This window comes from Furipterus horrens, unplaced genomic scaffold (genome assembly GCF_987537825.1).
Source record: "Furipterus horrens unplaced genomic scaffold, mFurHor1.1.pri manual_scaffold_3, whole genome shotgun sequence".
NCBI lineage: Eukaryota > Metazoa > Chordata > Mammalia > Chiroptera > Furipteridae > Furipterus > Furipterus horrens.
In genome coordinates, this window is record NW_028327173.1 from 77,978,951 (window position 1) to 77,999,838 (window position 20,888).

Sequence of the window (20,888 nt, forward strand, 5' to 3'; positions counted from 1 at the left end):
CCTCTTCGGAGAAGTGTTTGTTCAGGTCCCTTGCCCATTTTTTAATTGGGTTGTTTGTTTTCTTGATGTTGAGTCGTATCAGCTCTTTATATATTTTGGAAATCAGTCCCCTGTCTGTGATGTCATTGGCAAATATGTTTTCCCATATGGTTGGTTTCCTTTTCAATTTGCTGTTGTTTTCTTTTGCTGAGCAGAAACTCTTCAGTTTGATGTAATCCCATTTATTTATTTTTTCCTTTATTTCTCTTGCTTTAGGAGATGTATCCGTGAAGAGATTGTTACGTGAGATATCTGATATTTTCTTGCCTATGTTTTCCTCTAGGACTTTTATGGTGTCACGGCTTACATTTAAGTCTTTGATCCATCTTGAGTTTATTCTCGTGTGTGGTGTAAGTTGGTGGTCTAGTTTCATTTTTTTGCAGGTCCCTATCCAGTTCTCCCAGCACCATTTGTTAAAGAGGCTCTTCTCACTCCATTTTATGTTCCTTCCTCCTTTATCAAAGATTAGTTGACCATAGAGGCCTGGGTTTATTTGAAAAATTTTTTTTAATGCATCCCTTTTTATAAACTAAGACAAACCAAAATAAACCATAAACCAAAATATGTTAAAGGTCTCAAGACCTGATGATATTATAGAAAATATCTTTCAAAAATTAAGGAACACACAGTTTATAAAATAAATGGAACATAAAACAAATGAAACGCTTTAAAATTATGATTATTTTAATAGCCATTATACAAAAATCTATTTTGTGAATATTCAAAATTTGGAAAAATAGTTTCAGTTTAAAAGCAAATACTTCTATGCCCAAGTAAGATATATTCTGAGATTATAAGGAGAATTTAATATTTAATAAAATAAAATAAAGCATGTCAATAAGCTAAAAGATATATTCTATATAAATGGCAAACATCCTCACCTGAAAACAAAACAAAACAAAACAGATCATTTGATGCCATTCCCAATGAAAATTCTCAGTATATGAGAAATAATGTGTATTTCAATCAACAGCTGCATCGTTCCTCGGAGGAATGCTAGATTCCTTGTAAAGAATACATTAAAGAATAATTGAATCATGCCCTCTCTGGCAGCTGGTGAATTCTTACTCAAGAATTACTTCCTTCTGCTAATAGAACCTCAATATGATTCAGGCACCAAGTGAACATGTCTCTTGGATGCTTGGTTCTCCTCTAGTCCTAAAGGGTAATGACAAGTCTGAGCCAATCCTGGTAATATTCTGTTCAGTTTGTCAAGGAATGCCTTAAAAAAAGCATATGAAAAATGAAAATGAGAAGTTTCCTTTTGTGGAGCTTCTAAGGAAACGGGCAAAATTGATGCATGAAAGCCCCTCTATTCTGGTTTTAGTATGTTTTGGAGTAAGAATGTGAAATGTATCTAAGAGGGCTTTGTCTAACCCAAGGCTACAGATATTATTTCTTAGTTTTATTCTACAAGTTTCATAGAATTTGATCTGCATTTAGATCTATAACTAACAATCAGTTAATTCTGGTGTATCATAAAAGTAAAGCAACCAACTTCATTATTTGACATGTGGATATCTAGTTGTTCCAACTCTTTTTATTAAAGAGACTATTCTTTCTTCCCATTAATGGTCTTCGCAACCTTGTTGAAGATCAACTAACCATAAATGTAAGGATTTATTTCTGTACTCTTAGTTCTGTTCAGTTGTTTTACATGTTTATCATTATGAAGTTACCACATTGTCTTGATTAGTAATTTTTTTAGTAAGATTTTAAATTGCGGTGCATGAGTATTCTAATTCTCTTTTTTCATTTTTAAAATATATATCTATTTTGGTCCCTTACATTTCAATCTAATTTTAAGTTGAGCTTGTCGATTTTTGCTAAAATGCTATTAAAAATATCTGCCTCCTCCCCAAGTGGTGCATTTGTTACAATCTATAAACCTACATTAACACATACATTATAATCACCCAAAGTACATAGTTTACATTATGGTTAATTTTTGGTGTTTGCTTTATTTCTTGAAACTACTAAGTCTAAGCACTAGCTCACATTTTTATTTACAGCATACTCCATACTCCTGTGTAATCTAATCTACATTCTAGGGGTTTGGACAAATATAGAATAAATGACACGTATCCATCATTATGATATCATACAGAATATTTTCACTGACCTAAAATCCTTCTCTGCCCTGACCATTTATCCCTCCTCCTCCTCCAACCTTGGCAACTACTGATCTTTTTACTGTGTCCATAGTTGTGCCTTTTCCATGAAGACATATAGCTGGAATCAGTATATAGCTTTTTCAGATCGGCTTCTTTTACTTAGTAATATGCACTTAAGCTTCACTCATTCTTTTAAATGGCTTGATGGCTCATACCTTTTTAGCATTGAATAACATTTTATTGTGCATTTATCTGTTCACCTATTGAAGGACATCTTGCTTGTTTCCACGTTTTGGCAATTATGAAGAAAGCTGCTATAAATATCTATGTGCAGAGTTTTGTATAGATGTTAGTTTTTAACTCCTTTGGATAAATACAAAGGAATGTGACTACTGCATTGTATGATAAGGGTATGTTTGGTTTTGTACAGAACTTCCAAACTGTCTTTCAAATTTGCTATATCATTTTTGCACTCCCATCAGTAATGAGAATTCCTGTTGCTCCACATCCTTGTCAGCCTTTGGTGTTGTCAGTGTTCCAGATTTTGGTCAATCTAACAGGTATGTAGTGGTATTTTATTGTTGTTTTACTTTGCAGTTCCCTAGAGACACTCAATGTGCAACATCTGTTTATATGCCTACTTGCCATCTGTATTTTTTTGTTGAGTTGTCAGTTCTGGTCTATTGTCTATTATAAATTTTTTCTTTTTTTGTTTTCTTACTGTTGAATTTGATATCTTTTATATTTTGGCTAACAGTCTTTTATTAGATATGTGTTTTGCAAAGATTTTATTCAGTATTTTCATTACCTTAACAATGACATTCACAAAGGTTTTAATTTTAATAAAGTCAAGTTTATTATTTTTATGGATCATGCTCTTAGCATTGTATTTAAAAAGCCATCACCAACATTAAGGTCATGAAAATTTCATTATATTATTTTCTAGATGTTTTATAGTTTTGAGTTTTATATTTAGGTTTCTGTTACATTTTGAGTTAACTTTTGTGAAGGATGTAAGGTCTGGGTACAGATTCATTCTTTTGTATATAACTGTAGATGTCAGTTGTTCCAACAATATTTGAAAAGACCCTTTTCTTCATTGTGTTACCTTTGTTTCTTGGTCAAAGGTCAGTTGACTACATTAATGTGAATCTATTTATGGGCTTTGTAGTCTTTTCCATCAATCTGTTTGTCTATTCTTTCGCTAACAACACACTGTCTTGATGAGTGTAGCTTTACCGTAAGTCTTAAAGTCAGGTAGTGTCAGGTCTCCAACTTTGTTCTTCTCCTTCAATATTGTGTTGCTTCTTCTGGTTCTTTTGTCTTTCCATATAAACTTTAGAATCAGTTTTCGTTATTCACAAAATAAGTTACAGGGATTTTTACTGGTATTGTATTGAATCTCTAGTTCAAGTTGGGAAGAACGGACATCTTGACAGTATGGTCTTCCTATCCATGAACATGAAACATATTTATATTTATTTCTTTTTAAACTTTATTTATCATATTTTTATAATTCTCCTCATATAGATCTTGTACATATCTTGACAGATCTGCACCTAAGTAACTTATGGGGGGGGTGCTAATGTAAGTGATCTAGTGTTTTTAATTTCAAATTTCATTTTTTCATTATTGTTATATAAGTTATTGACTTTTATATATTAACCTTTCATTATGCAGGCTTTCTGTAATAGCTTATTATTTCCAGTTTTGTTGTTGATTCTTTTGGATTTTCTACATAGACAATCATGTCATCTGTGAATAAGTTTTATTATTTCCTTCCCAATCTGTGTACCTTTCATTTCCTTTTCTTCTCTCACTGCATTAGCTGGAAATTATAGTACATTGTTGAAAAGGAGTGGTGAGAAAGTTTTAGTGAGTTTTTCATTTCAGTTTTGTACTATTCACTTCTAAAATTTTATTTGATTTACTTTTATAACTTCTATATCTTTACTGATATTCCCTATTCTGAGACATTGGCATCATATCTAATTTTATTTTTGTAAAGCTTGGTTTCCATTTGTTCTTTGAGCATATTCATCTTAACTATTTTGAAGCCTTTATGTGCTTACTGTGACATCTAGGCCTTCTCAAAGGAGGTTCTATTTTTTTTCTTTTCTGCTTTTTTCCCTCCAGCCCATTGATCACAGATTCACAGATTCCTATGTGTAAGCACATCTTGTAAATTTTGTTGAATTTTGGACATGTAAATAATACATTGTCACAACTCTGAATAATGATACCATTTATTCCTTCCTGGGGGTTGTAGTTTTTGTCACTGTTTGCTTGCTTATTTATCTAGTAACTTTGATAGATATTTCAGTGACATGTATCTCCTCTACAGTGTGCGTCCTCTGAAGTTTCACCTCAGAGGATGCAGCTTTGAGCATGTACACAAATCACCAAGACCACCCCATTTGCAACTCCCAAGGTTGATAGTGATTTTAGTTAATCTCCTTTTAACTCTCTTTAGCTGTTCTCAGCTCTTAAACTTCTCACTGGTCTGCCTAGATTGATACCACAACTAGCTGTTAGCCTCCACTAATTGCCCCATTGTTTTCAACAATGTCCTGGGCTACAAATTGCTCCACAGTCCAATCAAGTTAATATCAGTCCCTTTGCAGGTTTAGTCTTTGAAACTAATCATTGAGGCTTATTCTGATCCAAGAGGGTGATTTCTAGTTCTTCCTCTTTCTTTCTATTAGACTTCTAACTGGTCTACTATTTTTCTTATTCCCATCATGGAGCTACAAGTTTCCTCTTAACTGCTCATCAATAAAATTTCTATTTTTTGAGTCACTCATAGGCTTGAACTTCTCCACACTGTATTCTAAATAAAGTAAGTTCTCTGAAGAAAGCTATGGAACTCTGTTCTTTTGGCCTGCCTTTCACACTGTGCCTCTGTTCCAAACCTATGGTTGAAGACAGTGACCACTTTCTCAAATGACACTACTGCTCTACAAATTAGGTGTTGGGTGGGAGTGGTAGCCATTGGTCTTCTTGGCTTGCCTCTCCTGGCATGGAGCTTTCACCCTCCCAACAATGGGGGGCAAGGGTGACTGAGGCAAGTCTTACCTTCTGTACCTGAGATGAAGTTTCTTCCTTACAAGTGGGGTGCTTGGTAAGCCAATCAGTAAAAGAAATATACCACACGATCTCACGTATATGTGGAATCGAAGGAACACAATAAACTAATGAACAAAATAGTAACAGAAGCTTAGATATGTAAAACAAACTGATAGCTACCAGAAAAGGGAGGGTAGAACATGATGAAAGATGGTGAAGGGATTAACCAGAGAACCTTTCCTCACAACCCATGGACACCGACAACAATATGGGGAGTGGCTAGGGGTGGGGAGAAGATGGGGCTGGGTGGAGGTGGGGAAAGGAAGAAAAGTGGGAACAACTGTAAAACATAAGCAATAAAACTAAAACTAAACTAAAATAAACTAATATAATCATTTAATAAAAAGGAATAAAGCTCCAGACATTTTATTCTCATTTACCTGGAACACAACTTCTGCAACATAGAAACCAGGGAAAGTGTAGCCTTAAACTATGAGCTTGGGGGAGTAAGAGCACCTTTTCTTTTTTCTTCCTTTCCTTGTTTTCCCTTTCTTTTCCTTTCTTTTCTTTTTCCCTTTCTTTCTTTTTTTCTTTCTTTCTTTTCCCCCCTGCATTACCAGAGTAAAACTTCTATCTCACTGGCTGCATTTGGGCAGGTAGCAGGTTGTGGAATAAGTGATACACTTCCTTTTTTATTTTTACCAAAATTTAATTTGCTAAATGTTTTTATTTTAAAAAATGCTTTTCCATTTTCTATATATCCTTGAACAATTTCCAGAGACTTAGATAGTTGCTTTTAATAATTTTCACCAATTATTGTGTACCATAATAGAAAGGATCCATGGAAGTTCTTCCTCAAACTGTCATTGAGAAGTTTCCTCCTATCAATTTATCTAGAAGAGATTACAAGGAGTTTATATTATTTTTTAAAAAATTTGATAAATATAGAACTATTCAAGTTATCTAGTTCTTAAGCAAGTTTCAGTAATTTTTATCCTTTGAGTAATTGGGGAGATAACATTAACAATCTTATGTCCTCTTAAAAAATTAACCACTTGAATAAATTCCAGCCAAGATGGAGGCGTAGACAGACACACTGCATCTCCCTCCACAACTAAGAAGAAATATACCCCAAAACTAGAGACAACCAGAAGTTCCAGAAAATCAAACTGCGTGGAAGTCCAGCAAACAAAGATATAAAGAAGAAATACTCATCCAGAGTAGCAGGAGGGACAAAGCCATGGTGGAGAGGATGCAGTGTGATGGCAACATAAGTGGTAGCAGCAGTGGCGGACCAGCAGAAAACACAGTCACACATTTTAAAAAGTCAGGAGGGACACTTGAGGAGCATTCCCAGCTCTTCACCAGACGTCGCAGCTCACAGTCCCAGAACCAGGGAAAATCAAGCCTCATTGCTTCTGACTGTGCAGACCAGTGGGGGTTGGGGTGGAGGCAGAAACTGCCAGTCTCAGCGAGTCTGCTTGTTTGAAGGGCCCCCACAGTCCTACAACATCCACAGACCCACCCACTCTGGGAACGACAGCCAGGGCAGCAGCTACAGGGGCGCCAGTCCGGTGTGGAAGTGGGAGAGGTGCCTGGAAGAGGGGCGAGTGCTGGGCAGGTGGCATTGTTCCCTCTTGGACCCCTCCCCCACATACAGTGCCACAACGTGGTGAAACAGGTAGCCCTGTACTGACAAGAAAACCTAAGGCTCTGCCCCTTAAATGTAATAGGAGTGACAGCTCTACCTGGGACATGGAGGCAAACAAACACAGAAGCCTGTCAGAATGAGGGGACAGAGGAGTATGGCCCAAAAGGGGGAACTGATCAAGGTTCCAGGGAGAGAACTAAGCGATGAGGAGATAGCCAACCTAACAGATGAGGGGATAGACAATCTAACAGATGCAGAATTCAAAACACTGGTGATAAATATGTTCACAGGCTTGACAGATATGCTTGAGTACAGCAAACACATAAGAGAAGTGAAGGCTATGCTAAGTGAAACGAAGGAAAATCCATACAAAACCAATGGTGAAGGGAAGGAAACCAGGGTTCAAATCAATGATTTGGAACATAAGGAAGAAAATAACAGTCAACTAGTGCAAAATGAGGAAGCAAGAATTGAAAAAAATGAGGAAAACTGCCAAATTTTGTGAAGGAGATGGACATACAGGTCCAGGAAGCACGGAGGGTCCTGGGCAAGCTGGACCCATAGGGGACCACACCAGGATTCATCATGATTGAGATGCCAAAGGTGAAAGATAAAGACAGAGTCCTGGGGGCAGCAAGAGAGCAGCAGAGTTGCCTACAGGGGGGGTGCCTATAGGACTATCAGCTGGTTTCTCCGAGGACACTTTGCAGGCAGGAAGGGACTGGCAAGCAGTATTCAATGTGATGAAAAGCAACCTGCAACCAAGATTACTCTATCCAGCAAAGCTACCATTTGGAATGGAAGGGCAGATAAAGTGCTTCCCAGACAAGGTGAAGCTAAAGGAGTTCATCATCACCAAGCCATTATTATATGAAATGTCAAAGGGACTTACTTAAGAAAAAGAAGATCAAAACTATGAACACTAAAATGACAGCAAACTCACAACTATCAACAACTGAATCTAAAAAATAAGAACAAAATCCAACTAAGCAAACCAGAATAGGAACAGAATTATAGGTATGGGGATCATTGGGAGGGTTATCAGCTGAGAGGGAGGAGGGGGAGAAATGAAGAAATAGTGCAGGGACTAAGAATCATAATTGGTTGGTACAAAATAGACAGGGGGAAGTTAAAAATAATATAGGAAAGGGTGAAGCCAAAGAACTTATATGCACAACCCATGGACATGAACTAAGGGGGGTGGGATTGCTAGAGGGAAGGGGTTACTGGGCAGAAGGGAGCAAAGGGGTAAAAATTGGAACTATTGTAACAACATAATCAATAAAATATACTTTAAAAAAACATTAAAAAATATCCAACAATATAAATACCTACATTTTTGTATAGTACTGAACTAAATATTAAGCTCTGATACTTCACTTAATTTTTATTGTAACCTTATAAAATAGGTGTTATTTTTCCCATTTTACAAATGGGGGAAAAGGCAAAATAAAGAAAAAAAAGTAACCGCTTTATCATCATGTAATATCTCTCTTTGTTTTTGATGTACTCCTTTGTTCCTGACAGTAATCTGAAATCGATTTTGCCTGATATTAATAAATTGCTTAGTGTTTTGATTAATATTCCCACAGCATATATTTTTTCATCTTTATACTTTTTTTTCATTGTTTTTAAAAAAGAGGAAGAGGTGGGGTGTAGGGAGAGAGAGAGAGAGAAATATCAATCAGTTGCCTTTGTATATGTGCTACAACAGGGGATCAAATCTGTAACCTAAGTAGCGCCCTGATCAGGAGTCAAACATGCAAACTTTTGGTCTGTGGGACCATGCTCCAACCAACTGAGCCACACTGACCAGGTCTCATCCTTATACTTTTAACATATGTATAACTATATTTAATGTGGGTTTCTTGTAAACAATATAGAAGTAGGTCTTGCTCTTTTATTCAATCTGACCGTTTCTGTTCCTTCAGTGGTATGTTTGGACCATTCTCATTTATGGTGAAGAGGATTAATACTGTTGGGTTAAAATATACTAACTTTTTATTAATGTTCTATATTATTTATTTACTTATTTCCCTTTTTCTGCCTTTCTGTGTAATTTTAAAATAATCCTACTCTATCTCCTCTATTGAAGAGAATGTTTTGTTGTGGCCCTAGGATTTATAATATACATGTTTTACAATATGCATCTTTAGTTAATCAATGCATGCATTTATAGGAGATTATATCTCTTCATGTGTACTGTAATGAACTTATAATGTTATATTCTCAATTACTCATTTTAACTCATTGTGCCTTTTTTGCTATATATTGTGTTCTTTATATGCTCTAAACACAGTATATATTTCTATCTTTGCTTTAGATAATAGATTTTTTAGAGCAATTAAAAATAAAAAATAACTTCATATTACTTTTATTTCTAGCTCTCTTCTTTTTCTTTTTTCCTTGTACACCTAAATTTTCTTTTGTTGTCATATTTCTTCTACACAAACAACTTTATCCAACATTTTTTGTTGACTGGGTCTTCTGTCAAATTCCTATAGTTTAAATTTTACATTAAAAAAAAAGGTTTATACACATTTTTGCTAAGTACAATATTCTGGGTTAATTAGATATTTTTTCCTTTCAGAAGTTTAAAGATGTCACACCATTATTTTCTAGTTTTCATGGCTAGAAAAGTTGGCTTTAGTTATTTTCATTATTGTGTCAGCTAGGCATCTTTTTCTCTGATTTTTTTCAAGAATTTCTTTACCTTTCATTTTTATCAGTTTGAATATGATAAACTTAGGTATAGTGTGCTATGGCTATGAATGTGTGTTTGCATATGTTTGGATGTTTTTCTTCTTGCTGTACCCTCAGCTTTTGTACCTAAAGTTCATGTGTCATTAATTTTTTTTTAATTCTTTCCTTTATTTCTTTAATTTTTTCCCTCTGCCTCTCCTCCTGGAATTCTAACTATATGTCCGTGAGACCATCTGATATTGCTCACAACTCTTAGACAATCTCTGTTGCTGGGTTTCCCCTCTCCTCATTTTTCTCTTTTAGTTTCAGTTTGTATAATCCATAGACCTATCTTTAGATTCACTGAATCTCTTCTTGTGCGATGGGCTGAATTGTGCCCCACCCCAAACTCATATGTTGAAGTCTTAGTTCCCAATACCTCAGAAAATGACTATTTGGGATAGGTCTCTCTTTTAAAGAAGTCATTAAGTTAAAATGAAGTCATTAGGCTGGACCCTAATCCAGCATGACTGGTGTCCCCATAAGAAGAGGATATTAGGACATACACACACATACACAGGGAAGACCATGTGGAAACACAAGGAGATGACCATCTGCAAGCTAAGGGGAGAGCTTCGGAAGAAACCAGCCCTGCAGACTTTTTGGTCTCGCTCCTCTAGACTGCCAAATTTTGAGAAAAAATTCTCTGTTGTTTAAGCCACTCAGTCTGTGGCACTTATGGCATGCATAGCAAACTAATACAACTTAACCCTGTCAAATCTACTAATAAACCTGTCAAACATGTTCTTCATCTCCATTACTGTGTTTTTCGTTTCCAATACTCTCATTTACTACTTTTTTATAGTTTACTTCTCTCTGCTGAAATTACCCAATTGATATTGCATACTATCTGTGTTTTCAATTAGAATCTTTACATATTAATCATAATTACTTGAAATTTCTTGCCAGATAGTTCTAACATCTGTGTCATATCTGAGTTTGCTTTTAAAGATTGCTTTGTTTCTTGGGAATTTTTCTCTTTTTTCTAATGCTTTGTAATTTTTTGTACAGACATGACATCTTCTGTACTATAATAAAGACTGAGGTATATAGTGTCTATGCCAAGAAGTAGGTACATCTTTCTGATGAAACTTCTCTGTGAAGGTTAGGGTTATCTAATTAGAAATTGAGGTGGGTTTGAGATTTATCGTTGCTATGGTTACCTTAGCACACTACATGTTTTACTAGTGAGTGAGGACTGTTTTATCAGAAAGTTTTTTTTTTTTCTTCAGTGTCTTCTCAACCCTCAGCTTTTGGTATTTCCTTTGTGCAGTTCCTCAGAGAGGGTTTATCTCTTGCACATTACTTCTTACTAGGAGGTGGTTAGCTTGACATGTGGGTTGGGGTATTCTATAGTTCTGACTAAGCTTCAGTCTTAGGCTATCATCAGGAATCTAGGTCTTGTGTTTGTGGTTTTATCAGTGCTTCTGACCCTCTAATTGTGTAGTTCTGAGACCAGTATGTATCCTTCCTCCTCTGTAGGTAGAGGTTATTTTTCCATTTCTTTCCTGTTTGAAATAGACAACAGTGTCTGTTGCCCACCTCCTCCAAAGATTAAGGCTTTTGTTCTATAAGGAAGATAGAGGAGAAGAGTCTCAGCAGTTATTCCATTACTCCAAACTCTTTCAGAATATTTTTCCTATTTTATAGGAAAGCACTGGTGGTACCACCTTTTAATATGATCCTATGAGGGCTTTCCTTTTTTCACTGGGAGGTCAAATTAAATAGTAAAAATGAAATAAGAGTTCCTTTCCATTTCCCTATTTCTATCAGTAACATAGAACATAAATACAAGAAAAGGTTATTAAATGTTTTTATTTCTGGTAGTCATTAGGGCTGTTCAATAATAACATAATTTTCTTCATTTCAGTCACACAGTGGGGTTGCATTTCACTACCTACCCCCAACCCTGCATGAAGTTGGGCATGTTACTTTAGCTTTGGCCAATGGAAGTTGAGTAGAAGTGCTAGGGGACAGTTTGAAATTCTTCATGCTTTCTTCTCCTTGCCACCAGTTTTATTCCAGGTAGTGACCGGACTCCCAGTCTGGCACTGAAGTGAAGAGATGTGAAGTGGGGCCACAGTCAATTCAATAATCAACATGAAAGACAAGTAAGAAATTAACTTTTACTGTTATTAGCCACGAATATTTTAGGTACATTTGTTATCTCACCATTACCTCACTATTCTAATACTATTGAATTTCTCATGGAGATAAATTCCAGCAGTGTTATCTCCACCTCAGTCAACATCTGGGCAACCCTGGAATGTGGAAGACCCAGGTCATATAACATGTTATCAAACAAACCATGATATTTTTATTGTGGAAAAGAGACATTAAAATTTACATGAAGTCTTCGAGCTTCATTCAGGGATATAGAAAATTGGAAATAAAAGTGGCACCTACTTTTGTCAAAGGTTATTAGGTTTCCTTACATGTAGGGTCCCTCGGTTTGTCTGTATTTTTAGTTCTACAAATATCTCCAAGTTTTGCTCTTATTTCTCCATTTAAGAAATAATACCCATCCCTTTCTTATATGCCTTCGAAATAACCTTTTTAGTTTATTGTATTTGCTCTTATAAGTTTTAATCTTCCTCTGTGTTAAATTGCCACATTGCTCCAAAAAGATTATGGAAATGTATATCATTCAACTATTAGCATTTAATGGAAGACAGAAGTTGGTTTGGAGATATGTATATGTTCACACACACATGTGCGCGTGCACACACACATATTGACATACACATGTATGTATACATGTATCCATTATATGGCAGCAAATACATCTGTGTGTATATAGTGTGTACACAACACATATACATATATGGCACACCCACCTGCATATCCGCTGAATATCTATTCTCACAGGATTGCTGTGAAAAATAATGTAAACATATGTTTTTCCATGTCCTTTTATATACCTTTAGTTTTATATATGGCCAATGTAATGTTCCTTTTAGAATATATATTTTATGGTGAGGTACATGATTGCATATAAGAGAGAAATTATTTTAGGTTATTTTTCAATTATCACCAATAGCTAATTAGTGGTAAAAACAAATTACACTCTAACTAGACAGAAGATCTGGCACTCTCACTCCTTCAAAGCAATAACAAAAGCATTTGAGCGCCTTGTTCTGAGAAGCTAATGGGAGTCCAGACAAGAAACCCGGGCAGGCAGGGACTCAGACTTGCAGTGTAGCTTGTCAATAAATACAGCCTCTCTCCAGTAGTGATTAATTTTCAGATGATCTTATCATTAGCCAGAGCAGGAAGAGGTCCTGAGGGTGCCTTATACGGAAGAAAAATCAGCCTTTGAGTTCTGGGCACCCGGATGTTTGACTCTTTCAGGTACTTTACTCGTTTGGTGATACCATTTTGTGAGGGATTTTGTTTAATTTTCCTATCAGTATTTCCCCTTCACACTTCAGTAAAATGTAAAATAAACTTACTGGCTGCCAAAACCAAGCTTATAAGTAAACAGTGGAGAGAGCAAAGGCAGAGTGCTGCACTGAGGCCATAGAGAGGAATGAGGGTCCTGCCTCCCCTAGATCTTTATATGATCCTCCTTGAAGTGACTAATAAAAGTAGACTAAAATATTCAGAAGGGAAAAATAAATTTAAAAAACTAGACAACAGTGGTGACTGCTGGGCAGAGGCAGGGTATAAGGGGACTAAATGGTAATGGAAAAACATACAAAAAAGAATAAATTTAAAAAATAAGGAAAAAAATTATACAGCAAAGAGGACAACAACAAATATGTCACACAAAATGTTCTGAAGCTGCTTCACCCCACTCACTCTCCAGGCTGTTTTGGCTTGGTCTCAGGCTCCAGGGTATGTCTCAAAGGCACCTCTGTCTTTTGGAAATCTTGTCTGTGCCAAGAACCCTTCGTCCAGAATGCCTCTGGGAGCCTGGCTTCGTTCTGGGGAACTGGCATAAACTCTGGAGCCTACAGAGAAAAAAAATATTTTTTTATTCTAAAACCTTCTTTTTTTCCCATCAAATGGGTCTATCTCTTTTCATTTTCTTCACAGTTTGAGATACCCTGAGATAGATGGAAAGCAACCAGGAACACAGAATAAATAGTAAGTGAGAAAGAATTTTCCAAAGTTCTTAGACCAAAAATTATAGGGAAGAACACAAATTAACTTTGCTCAAGCCTCCAGTGGATCCTTCTAATCTCTGTTCCATATAACCCCTTAGGTCACTGCTTCTGTCAACACTTAATTTTCTCTTTATCTGAATTCCTATGACTTATTCAGTCTTCATTATGCTGATTCTTTAAATGTATATATTTTTACATCAGGATTATTCCTGGAAATTTTAATTTTCCATGGTATCATCATAGGCTTGGATTTGCTTCTTATAAATCCATCTGTTGAAAGTTAGTGATAGGTTCTCATTCTGTGCTCAACTCTTTCAAAGCACAGCATAATAAATATGGCTGAGAAAGTCATGAGAGTTCCTCTTCCCCTCTTGAAAATTGTACAATAGTAACAGAAGCAAAAAAACAAAAATGTTTAGAAACTCTAATTTTATCAAACCTGGAAGACAGATATAATAATAATTTTTTTTAAAAGCAAGGGACTTTGGAATTGTAAAAAATTAGCAGAATACTCTTATAGGCAATGACAATGAAACACCATGTGAAGAGGAGCCCACCTGCAGCAGAGCTCAGAGGATAATAGTAAAGTTATAGTTTTTGGAGGTGAGACACAAATTAATTTAAATTTGCAATCTATTTGCAAAAAAAAAAAAATCTGCTGGAACTGCAGATAATGAGCTATTGAGCCTCACTCTTCACTGTGTTTGACCCAGAGAATACAGGGATTTAGGGGTACAAAACATTCACACAGATAAGCCATATTTGAATAGAGCTATCTATCTTTGTGGCAACAAATAAAGATTCTTTACATAATGAAAACTTAAAGGTCACTCTGGTTGTAGCTTTCCATCTTGCCCACCAACTCTCTAAAATACTGATCCAAGAAAATCCAACTCATTCAATGACAAGTAATATTCGAAAAAACAGCCCAGCAGTACAAAATTCCTACATGAAAACAAACATGAAAAACACCATCAACACTCACCCCCAAAAGAACACTTACAACAAAAATGGTGCCATAGAGACAATATTTAACCTAAAAACTTACTAGTAGGTAAAAAAAAAATGTTCAGCAAAATCTTATATAAATTTATACCACTCTCTGAGTGTAGAAATACTAGAACTCAGAAAAGAGTGGAAATTATAATGGGAAAAGATGAAAGTTGATCTGGTAGACCTCAGAAAAAAAGATGAAGGAAAACCAAAATTAGCATGCAAATGAAGTTAAAAATATGAGAAGCTATAGCCAGTATACACACTGTGAAAAACATAGTAAAAGAAATAGATAATAGAAATGAGAAGAGTAAAAAGAATGAATTAGAAGTAACAAAATAAAACCATTTTAAAAGGTCAAAGTGATAATACAGAAATCAAGCAAAAACAAAATACAACATACATACAATTGAAATCCCTGAAGAAAAGACAACAAAATGAAAAAATCTCCCATACTCACCTGGCAGGGAAGATACCATGATCACGAAGGTGGTTTTCCGAGGACAATGCTGATCCATTGCACTCCGGATGTGCTGATGCCTGCAATTTCCCCAAATGTGGGAAACTTGACTGCATAATTTTTCATAGTGGGGGACTACGTTCGCACTCCCGCTAAAAAAATCTTATCTTTAAAGAAACGATTCAAGAAAACATATCCAAAATTAATGTCTTGAATTTTTACATTGGGAGGACAATGTGCTAGAGAATACTGAAACAGAAGGAACAAACCATCACTATGTTAATAATGTTATTAAAATTTCAAGATTTTAAACAAAATAATTATGTGAGTGGTCAAGCAAAAAAGATTAAGGTACATGAGAATAAGATAAAACAATCAGGCTGTTTATGTATTCTTTACATCAACATACAAAGTTAAGAGTCAGTAGAGCAACACATAAAAAGTATTCAATAGAAGAAAATGAGACTCATATTTCATATCCAGATAAACATATCTTCAAGCTTTAAATGTATAAAATCTAAACTCCTTTTAAGAAAACTACCAGAGGATAATCCTCATTCAACTAAGTAGCAAATGGGAAATATATGTCAATAAACCGTTGAATTTACCCCTAGAATTGAGGATAAAACATAGGGATGTGGAAAAACAATATTATTGTATCCTCTGACCATGGAGAGGTGAAGAAAGGTGGGTACATTTCTGTGTTGACTCATCTATGACAGCTCATGATCAAAGTTTATCAATAAAGGTTGAGACTCACATAATGGAAATATAGGCTTATTGAATAATATAAAGTAAAACAATAAGCAAGAAAATATTTATAATGTAGAGGAAGGAAGAGAACAGGAAAAAGTACAGGAAAATTGTTATTATTGTTCATATTAGGGAAGTAATATTGGATAGATACCATGTAAACCTATCAGATGAAGTAGGGACAAGCAAACCATGGCTTATGGGGCCAAATCTGACTTAATGTGTATTTTTGTATGGCCAATAGTATAAAAACAGTATTTACATTTTATTTAATAACTGATAAAAATTAAAAGATAATGGTTCATGATGTGAAAATTTATGAAATTTAAAATTCGGTATCCATAAAAATGCTTTATTGGAACACAGACATACTCATTCATCTATGTTTTGTCTACGGCTGCTATGTGTTATAATGACACAGTTGATTAATTGTAACAGAGACCCTATGACCTGTATTTTATAATTCTAGTGCATTAGACAAATGATGGTTTTGATGTATAAAGACAAAATCTAATTGTTTTTAAAAATAGTAAATCATTAGTTAACTTCATTAGAAAAAAAGGAGAAAAGTGGCAATTAAAAACAATAAAATGACTTCTGGCCAAAATGGAGGCATAGACAGACACTCTGCATCTCCCTTCACAACTAAGAAGGAACAAAACTACCTGAGAACTAGAGACAACCAGAAGTTCCAGAAAATCAAGCTGCATGGAAGTCCAACAAACAAAGATATAAAGAAGAAATACTCATCTAGACAGGTAGGAGGGGTGGAGCCAGGATGGAGAGGATGAGGTGTGGTGGCAGCAGCAGATGTGCAGCAGATGCAGCAGTGTTGGCAGCAGCAGACTGGCAGAAAATGCAGTCACACATTTTAAAAAGTAAGGAGGGACACTTGGGGAATGTTCCCAGTGCCAGACCAGGCTGCGCAGGTCACGGTCCCAGTAGTGGGGAAATAAGAGTCTCATTGCTTCTGACTGTGCAAACCAGTAGGGGTGGGGTGGAGGAAAAAACTGCTGGTCTCTCAGCAGAGTCCACTTATTGGAAGGGCCCCCACAGTCCTAGAATGTCCACAGAACCACCCACCCTGGGAACAATGGCCATGGCAACAGCTAGAGAGGTGCTGGTCCCATACAGAGGTGCGAGAGGTTCCTGGAAGAGGGGCAAGTGCTGAGCGGGTGGTATTGTTCCCTTTAGGACCCCTCCCCAACACACAGCGCCACGGCATGGTGAAACAGGTCACCCAGTACTGGTGAATACCTAAGGCTCCGCCCCTTACAACATAACAGGAACAACAGCGTACCTAAGACTCAGAGGCAAACAAACACAGGAGCCTGTCAAGATGAGGAGACAGAAGTATGGCCCAAAAGAGGAAATGGATCAAGGTTCCAGTGGGAGAACTAAGCGATGAGGAGATAGCCAACATAACAGATGAGGAGCTAGCCAACCTAATGGATGTAGAGTTCAAAACACTGGTGATAAAGATGCTCACAGGCTTGAAAGATATGCTTTAGTATGGTAAACACATAAGGGAAGAAGTGAAAGCTATGCTAAGTGAAACTAAGGAAAATCCACACAAAACCAATGGTGAAGGGAAGGTAACCTGGGTTCCAGTCAATGATTTGGAACATAAGGAAGAAAAAATCAGTCAAGCAGTACAGAATGAGAAAACAAGAATTGAAAAAAATGAGGAAAGGCTTAGGAACCTCTGGGAAAATTTTAAATGTGCCAATATCGGAATCATAGGGGTGCCAGAAGGAGAAGAGAAAGAACAAGAAATTGAAAGCTTATGTCAAAAAATAATGAAGGAAAACTTCCCAAATTTGGCAAAGGAAATAGACATATAAGTCCAGGAAGCACAGACAGTCCCAAACAAGTTAGACCCAAAAAGGACTACACCAAGACACATCATCATTAAAATGCCAAAGGTGAATGATAAAGAGAGAATCTTAAAACTGGCAAGAGAAAAGCAGAGAGTTACCTACAAAGGGGTGCCTATAAGATTCTCAGCTGATTTCTCAAAAGAAACTTTGCAGAGAGGAAGGGACTGGCAAGAAGTATTCAAAGTGATGAAAAGCAAGGACCTACAATCAAGATAACTTTATCCAGCAAAGCTATCATTTAGAATGGAAGGGCAGAGAAAGTGCTTCCCAGACAAGGTAAAGCTAAAAGAGTTCATCACCAAGCCATTATTATATGAAATGTTAACGGGACTTATTTAAGAAAAAGAAGATCAACGCTATGAACACTAAAATGACAACGAACTCACAACAATCAACAACTGAATCTAAAAAATAGTAACAAAATCCAACTAAGAAAACCAGAATAGGAACAGAGTCATGAGTATGGGGATAACTTGGAGGGTTATTAGCTGGGAAGGCGGATAAATGGGGAAATGGTGTAGGGATTAAGAAGCATAATTGGTTGGTACAAAATAGACAGGGGGAAGTTAAGAATAATATAGGAAAGGGTGAAGCCTAGGAACTTATATGCATGACCCTTGGACATGAACTAACAGGGGTGGGATTGCAGGAGGTAACTGGGGTGCTGGGCAGAGGGGAGCAAAGGGAAAAAATTGGGACTACTGTAACAACATAATCAATAAAATATACTTAAAATTAAAAAAAAACAATGAAACGCAAGTGAACAGTAAAGGGGGAACTAGGAACAAAGAAAATTAGAGATTCATAAGAAGACTAATTTGAAAAAGTTGAATAAAATAGATTTTAATGGAATATATAATTTACACAAAATAACATCAAGAAATATAGAAAAATATAAACAGAACTATTTTAATAGAAACAATGGAAAAAATTATTAAAAAGATATACCTAGCAAAGTAGCAGTGTTAGACACTTTAGGGGAATTTAAAAGCTAATAACATCAAGGCTATTTAAATTGTTCTAAAAAATAGTAGACAAAAGAAGACCATCAAATCTTTTTGACAAGGAGATATAAAATTGATAATAAAACCTGATAAAGGCATTGCATATAGAAATAAAACAACAGATTAATCTCAGTTATAAATAATAATGGAACCATTCAAAAGAAAATGTTAGCAATGTAGTCCAAGACCATATAAAAAATAATTATTCTGACAGAATAATTTATTCTAGAAGTACAGAATGGTTTATTATTAGAAAATACATTAATATAAAAATTATAATATTAAAGAGGTATTGTCATTTTTATATGTGTTGAAAAGTCATTTGAGAAAATGCAATAGCCACTCTTCAAAAACACATTCAGTTAAGTAGAAATGGATGGATACATTAAACATGGTAAATATTTATTCATCTAAATCCAGAAGTCAGCATCATGCTTAATGGATATATATTAGAGGCATTCCTACTAAAATAAGATCAAGAGAAAAATGCTATAACCTCTACTATCTCACAAAGTACTGGCATTACTAATTAACATAACCTGACAAAATAAAGAAAAATTTGAAGCATAAACATTATATACTTTAACAGTGTAGAGATGATATGATGATGCATTTAAAAACACAAGAGAATATCACGAAGAGTGAGAGAGTTCAGAGAACTCATAAGATATAAACATTACAAATACAAAGTAATAAATTTATGATGTACAAAAAGCAAGCAGTTAGAACACATAATGAGAAAACCATTTAAAACATCAAAAACAAGCAAAACAGCATCTCTAGAAATAAACCTAATAAAGATGTACAAACCCATATGAAGAAAAATTAAAATATTAGTTAAATTTGAAGGCAAAATTGACTTTTTATCAAGGTAATATTGGTTTTATAACATTATATAAGCTATATATAATGGTGTTATTATAACCCATCTGGGGGAAAAATAGTGAATCCATACTTCACACTTAACATTAAGAAATAAAGTCTAAAATTGTAGGATAAAATGGGAGAACTCATTTGTGGGGAATTCCTTTTTAACTAACAATTCAAAACTCAAATTGTAAAAGAATACCTAAGAAAACAGAAAAGAAACTTCTATAAGAAAATGCAAAAATCAAAACAAAGCACCATGAGTAAAGTCAAGAAATAAATACAAACTGGCAGGGAGGGAGGGGGGATTGGCATTTATATCATAGGCACAGATATTCTTTTTAATATATAGTTTTTCAACTCAATAATAAAAGACAAGTAGTTGAACACAAAAAAATAAGAAATAGATTGAAAAGATAGTTTACAGGCAAAAAAGCTTTTAAAAACCCTTAAACATATGAAAAATGATTAACCTCACTTATTATAAAGACTGTATAGATGTACAATTTTTTTAACCTATGGGGTTACCTCAAATTCCAAGGTTTATAACTCTTCAGTGGAGAAACTGAGGGAAGTAGACATTCTCATACATTGCTGGTTCAAACATGTATTGCCACAAAGCTCTTCAGCCACTGTGATGGGAGACACTGATGTCCTCAGATCTCTGGCCACTGCATGGATCCTGGAAACTTACCATTTGTAGGCTTGTTCCCTTTGGCCATAAGTCATAGTCATCTTTTTTTATAGGGCACCAAGTCCTTTCCAGTTTATCCCAAGTTGTATTTTCTTTGAGTGTTATAATGTGGAAAAGCTTGTGAAGCCCTTAAATGGTACAATTGCCACAAAGGACAATTTGATAAATACCTATCATAATTATAAATATAATAACTTTTGACCCACTTTCAACATAGGAATTAATCTTGCAGATATATATGCAGATGTGCTCAGTGAATAATATTCAAGGCTATCTAGCATAACAATACAAATGTCCCATGATTCAGTAGGGAGTAAATATATTATGATCACCCAAACAATAGGACACTAGGCAGTGACACTAAAAAAAATGGGGGAAGCCCTGGCTGCCGTGGCTCAGTGGACTGAGTTCTGGCCTGTGAACCAACGGGTCACTGGTTCCATTCCCAATCAGGGCACATGCCTGGGCTGTGGACCAGGTCCCTAGTTGGGTGCGTGCAAGAGGCAACGAACTGAT

General features: G+C 35.5%; 1 long non-coding RNA gene and 1 other non-coding gene across 3 annotated transcripts; one reads left to right on the forward strand and one right to left on the reverse strand.

The window, feature by feature from the left end:
• Window positions 1-11,409: 11,409 nt before the first annotated feature.
• Window positions 11,410-20,438, reverse strand: LOC150015354 (uncharacterized). 2 transcript variants are annotated; one of them, XR_016509990.1, is made up of 4 exons: window positions 20,207-20,438; window positions 15,175-15,254; window positions 13,414-13,565; window positions 11,410-11,663 (listed from the first exon to the last, which is right to left on the reverse strand). It is a non-coding gene; the product is annotated as an uncharacterized LOC150015354 (long non-coding RNA). The 2 variants fall into 2 exon arrangements; XR_016509989.1 differs by having other exon boundaries at window positions 15,175-15,341.
• On the forward strand, window positions 15,167-15,328 carry LOC150015355 (U1 spliceosomal RNA). Its single transcript, XR_016510330.1, has one exon. It is a non-coding gene; the product is annotated as a U1 spliceosomal RNA (small nuclear RNA).
• Window positions 20,439-20,888: the final 450 nt, after the last annotated feature.